Here is a 6,444-nt window from a genome sequence, read left to right on the forward strand (position 1 = left end):
CTACAGTCACACTACAGTACATTACTGCCCTGCATCCCCCTCTATACACTGCACTACATACTCCCTATACCCTGCACTACACATCACTACATTACCCTATACACTGCACTACATTATTGCACTACATTACCCTATACGCCGCACTGCACCCCCCTCTATACAGTGCACTGCACCCCCCTCTATACACTGCACTGCATCCCCCTCTATACACTGCACTACATTACATTCCCCCCCATGTGCTGCACTACATCACTATACTACATCCCCCTCCCTATGCGCTACACTAAATCACTACAGGACACTACACATTAACATTAGGATTATCCCTCCAGATAACTTCCCAGCTCCTCTGTCCTATGGGTAGAATGAGGGCGCAGGCAGGGGTGAGTGGAATGAGGGAGCACATTAGAATTGCAGGTGACAGGGTGGAGGGAAGGGAACAGAAGTAATCAGATTAGAGCGACAGGTAAGGGCAGGCCTGGTCCTGCAGAAAGTGTCGCCTGCTCTTCTCCAGCTGGACTGTTCTGTTCCTGCCCGTGCCAGCCTTACACTGTACCATCCCCAGCCGCCTGCTCTCCTGCCACTGGCATCTGAAGTGGGGGGTGACAGATAACCACAGGGCTGCCCAGCCATCTATTAGTACTGTATATGCCCGCAGCCTCTCCTCTCCCATTCTGTGCCTCTGGGTCTGCTCCGTCACCTCTGGAGTCTGCACGCCAGTATGTGGAACGCTCCCCTGCTATCTCTCTCCGATTAGTGTGTGTCGGCTAATGAGGGATGCGGGCGCCGTGACATTGAGTGGGAAGACCTCGCTCTCGATTGATTGGTCACTGGTGTGCGGCCCGCCTCCTGGGGCCTGGGTTGTGACTGGCTACCTCGGCCCTTCACCCAGCTTGCTCCCTGCTGTGTGAGCCTGCCAGGTCGCTTCGGAATGTCTCATCCTGTGCCCGGAGGTGACCGCCCCCAGCCACACACAGCAGGCTGGATGATCCGGGTACCGAGCGGAGCAGAGGGTGAGGGGAGGGAGATCTCTTTCTCTCCATGGTCTCCTCCCCTTCCTCTTCAGTTTATAGAATGTATCTGACTGACAGCACAGGACAGCGCTGCTGATTGGTCAGAGCGCATCCTGAGGAACCCAGCGTTTGTTTGTTTTTCGGGTCCCCACCATCAATTATAGGGTAAAATATGCGCTATAGCGCGCACTGTTTCTATAATCAAGCAAAGGAAATAGTATGCTTTAGAACAGGTGTATTACAAAAATAGGCTCTGCAGTAATCCCACAAGTGAAGAAAGGTCTGCACAATACACACATTACACCAAATTACCTAAAAAAATGTTTTACTTTTATTTTGCTGTATAGCTTAAATATCTGATGACCGGTCAACCAGACCCATAGGATAAAACATACAATACATATAATACATAAAGTAATAAACAAATCTGCACAATATATATTCACTATAAAAAGTAAAAACATGACATGTCATTCAGGAATCACCATCTCCCATAACGATTAAAGGGGAAATTCAACGACCCACGACAAATTAGTGCGGAAGAAAACGGGACGTAGCCTCAGGCATTAATATTAGAGTCCCAACTTCTCCGAATAACCCATTAACGGGTGTTATCTAGGCTATCAGGTGTTAGTACGGGTTAACAGGTGTTAACTCACAATCCGGGAAAAGTTCACGCGGCATGTGTTAACCCCAAATTATCTGGAATTTTTTTTCGACCTGCTGAGGGAGGTGAAAAAAAAATCCCAGGTGACTGCTGGCTTTGTGACAAATTGGATACTGCGGGCTAATTGATCCCCAAGGGCTAATCTACCACGGCTAACAGAATTCCCCCCAAACCCTAAATACTCAATTTTCTCTTTAGTTCTAGTAAATGTAAGCGAGGTTGCACCCATTGTTATGAATGTATTCTATAAATTGTTTTATTAAGAAGAAAGAAAAAAAAGTGTGTTCAAATATCCTTTTTTTTATTAGACTATGATAATATAGTATATAGTCAGTACAGTACACTATTTATGAAGTTACATTTTCTCACTGTAGGGATTGTTATTGGATCTCTTTCCCTGCTGCCCATATGTAAATTGGAAGAGCTGGGAGCAATCGCCATCCCCATTACTGTGCCACAGGTTTGTAAATAAAGTCATGTTCTGCATTAAGTACAGATATTCCTCTTTATATAGAATTTCTATCTAAATCCTGTACTGCCACAAAGTCCTCAGCTGAATCCTTGGTGGGTGAATCATCGGATTCAGCAGCTTCGTGGCTTCTGTTTCATAATCCATCTATTTATAATCACTAGGCTGCACCGTTATCTGTTTGATATTTTTTAATGCTTTACTTATTAAAATGACCTAAAATAGGATTTTAATTACCTACCAATAAATCCTTTTCTCGTAGTCTGTAGAGGATGCTGGGGTCCACATTAGTACCATGGGGGTATAGACGGGTCCACTAGGATCCATTGGCACTTTAAGAGTTTGAGAGTGTGGGCTGGCTCCTCCTTCTATGCCCCTCCTACCAGACTCAGTCTAGAAACTGTGCCCGAGGAGACGGACATCGTCGAGAGAAGGATTTTACACTGATACTGGCGAGATTCATACCAGCTCACATACAAGGCAAACCAAGCTAACTAGCTTGAAACTCGGCAACCGCTGAAACATTACTTACCAAGTAACAATGCAGTACTCCACTAAAAACAAAAAAAGTTGTACCGAACCAGATAACCACTGCAGGAAAACGAAGCGCTGGGCGGGCGTCCAGCATCCTCTACGGACTACGGGAAAAGGATTTACCGGTAGGTAATTAAAATCCTATTTTCTCTTACGTCCTAGAGGATGCTGGGGTCCACATTAGTACCATGGGGATGTACCAAAGCTCCCAGAACGGTAGGGAGAGTGCGGAGGCTCCTGCAGAACCAATTGACCAAACTTTAGGTCCTCAGAGGCCAAAGTATTGAACCTGTAGAACTTTGCGAACGTGTTCGACCCCGACCAAGTAGCTGCTTGGCTGTGTTGCAAAGCCGAGACACCCCGGGCAGCCGCCCAAGAAGAACTCGCCTTACGAGTAGAGTGGGCCTTAACAGATTTTGGACACGGCAACCCTGCCGTAGAATACGCATGCTGAATAGTGAACCTGATCCAGCAAGAGATCGTCTGCTTAGAAGCAGGACACCCAAGTTTCTTGGGATCATACAGGACAAACAGAGTCCAATTTTCGGTGACGAGCAGTCCTCCTCACATAGATTTTCAGAGCCCTTACAACATCTAAGGACTTTGAAGAAATTGAGGAGTCAGTCGCAACTGGCACCACAATAGGTTGGTTGATATGAAATGCCGACACAACCTTCGGAAGAAACTGCTGACATGTCCGAAGCTCAGCTCTATCTTCGTGGAAGATCAAGTATGGGCTTTTACATGACAAAGGCCCCAACTCCGACTCACGTCTAGCAGAAGCCAAGGCCAACAAAGTGACAGCCTTCCACGTGAGAAACTAGACCTCAACCTTCTGTAGAGTTTTAAACCAGTCCGACTGGAGGAACTGCAACACCACGTTAAGATCACCGGGCGACGTAGGCGGTACAAAGGGAGGTTGGATGTGTAGAACTCCCTTCAAAAAGGTCTGAACCTTAGGGAGGGCAGCCAACTGTTTCTGGAAGAAAATGGATAGGGCCGAAATCTGGACCTTTATGGACCCCGACCTCAGGCCCATCTTCACACCTGCTTGCAGGAAGAGGAGAAAACGTCCCAGTTGAAACTTCACCGTAGGAAACTTCTTGGACTCACACCAAGATACATATTTTTTTTAAAATCCTTTCCTAGCCTGTATCAGGGTAGGAATAACCTTGTTCGGAATGCCCTTCCGAGCTAGTATCTGGCGTTCAACCGCCATGCCGTCAAACGTAGCCGTGGTCAGTCTTGATAGGCGAACAGCCCCTGCTGCAGCAGTCCTCCCGAAGAGTAAGAGGCCTCGGCTCTTCTAGTAGTAGATCCAGAAGATCCGTGTACCAAGAACTTCTTGGCCCGTCTGGAGCAATGAGGATTACTTGAACCCTTGTTCTCCTTATGAGCTTTAGCACTCTTGGAATGAGTGGAAGTGGTGGAAACACGTACACCAACTGGAAAACCCACGGAGTCACTAGGGTGTCCACCGCCACTGCTTGCGGGTCCCTCGACCTGGAACAATATCGCCGAAGCTTCTTGTTGAGACGAGAGGTCATCATGTCTATTTGAGGTACACCCCAAAGATCTGTTACCTCTTTGAACACCTCCGGATGGAGACCCCACTCTCCATCCTGGAGACCCCACTCTCCTGGATGGAGAGTGTCTGCTGAGGAAGTCCGCTTCCCAGTTGTCTACTCCCGGAATGAAAATTGATGACAGTGCAAACGCGTGTTTTTCTGCCCAGAGGATGATCCTTGTTACCTCTGACATTGCAACTCTGCTCTTCATTCCACCCTGTAGGTTTATGTAAGCCACTGTCGTTACATTGTCCGACTGCACTTGAATGGCCCAATTCCTCAGAAGATGAGCCGGAGAAGACCGTTGTAGACTGCTCTTAGTTCCAGAATGTTTAAATCGGCAGGCCAGCTTCCAGACTCGACCACCTTCCTTGGAAGGTTTCCCCTTGAGTAACTGCGCCCCAGCCCCGGAGACTTGCATCCGTGGTTAGAAGGATCCAGTCCTGAATCCCGAACCTGCGGCCCTCCAGAAGGTGAGGTAGTTGCAGCCACCAGAGGAGTGATATCCTGGCCTTCGGCGACAAACGTATTCTCTGGTGCATATGTAGATGGGATCCCGACCACTTGTCCAGGAGATCCAGTTGGAGGGACAGAGCATGAAACCTCCCATACTGTAGAGCCTCGTAAGAGGCCACCATCTTTCCCAGGAGGCGAATGCACTGATGAATAGACACCCGGGCTGGCTTCAGGACATCCCTGACCATTGTTTGTATCACCAACGCTTTTTCCTCTGGAAGAAACACCCTCTGCACTTCAGTGTCGAGGATCATTCCCAGAAAGGACAACCTCATGGTTGGTTCTAAATGAGATTTTGGAAGATTCAGGATCCAACCGTGTTCCCTGAGCAGGAGGGTCGTGAGAAGAATGGACTGTAACAGCTTCTCCCTGACCAATGCCTTTATCAGCAGCTCGTCCAGATATGGAATTATGTTCACCCCGTCTGCGGAGGAGAACCATCATTTCCGCCATCACCTTGAATACCCTCGGTGCTATGGAGAGGCCGAATAGCAGGGCCTGGAACTGATAGTGACAGTCCAACAGTGTGAATCAAAGATAAGCTTGATGCGGCAGCCAAATCGGAATGTGGAGGTATGCATCCTTGATATCCAAGGATACCAGGAATTCCCCCTCTTCCAGACCTGATATCACCGCCCTCAGAGACTCCATTTTGAACTTGAACTCCCTCAGAAAGGGGTTTAGTGATTGTAAGTTCAGAATAGGCCTGACCGAACCATCCGGTTTCGCTACCACAAAAGGGTTCGAATAGCAACCCATGCTTTGCATTTGTGGAGGAACTGGTACAATAACCTGTGACTCCATCAACTTCTGAATGGCTCCCTGTAGGATTGCCCTGTCTGCCGGCAAGCCTGATTTGAAGAATCGGTGCGGAGGGAGACCTTGAAATTCCAGCCGGTACCTCTGGGACACAATATCTTGTACCCAGGGATCCAGGCCGGACGACACCCAGACGTGACTGAAATGTCTGAGTCTTGCCCCCACCGGGTCTACCTCCAGGCCGCGCAGTCCACCATCATGCTGAGGACTTTGGCGTACCTGAAGCAGGTTTCTGTTCCTAGGAACCCGCAGCAGCAGGTTTCTTGGATTTTGGTCGACCTCCCCTAAAGAAGGTGTTGGACGGTTTGGCCTTTCTTGCTTCAGTAACCCGAAAGGACTGTGAAGCAGCTGCAGAAAAAGGTTTCTTCGTAGCAGGTGCAGCTGAAGAAAAAGGTTTCTTCGTAGCAGGTGCAGCTGAGGGAAGAAAAGGTGACTTACCCGCTGTAGCCGTGGAAATCCACGCATCCAATGCTTCCCCAAAGAGAGCCTGACCTGTGTAGGGTAGGGTCTTCACACCTTTCCTGGATTCCGCATCGGCAGACCACTGCCGCAGCCACAGTCCTCTGCGAGCTGAGACAGACATGGAAGAAATTCCTGCAGCCATTGAACCCAGGTCCTTCATGGATTCCACCATAAATCCTGCAGAATCCTGAATGTTACGTAAAAACAAATCAACGTCCCTTTTATCCATTGTATCCAAATCCTCAAGTAAAGTGCCTGACCACGTTGCTATAGATTTGGAAATCCATGCACAGGCAATAGTAGGACGTAGTATCGCCCCTGAAGCCGTGTATATAGATTTGAGCGTAGCATCAACTTTGCGATCTGCCGGCTACTTTAAGGCAGTAGATCCTGGAA

Source organism: Pseudophryne corroboree, chromosome 8 (genome assembly GCF_028390025.1).
Source record: "Pseudophryne corroboree isolate aPseCor3 chromosome 8, aPseCor3.hap2, whole genome shotgun sequence".
Classification (NCBI taxonomy): domain Eukaryota; kingdom Metazoa; phylum Chordata; class Amphibia; order Anura; family Myobatrachidae; genus Pseudophryne; species Pseudophryne corroboree.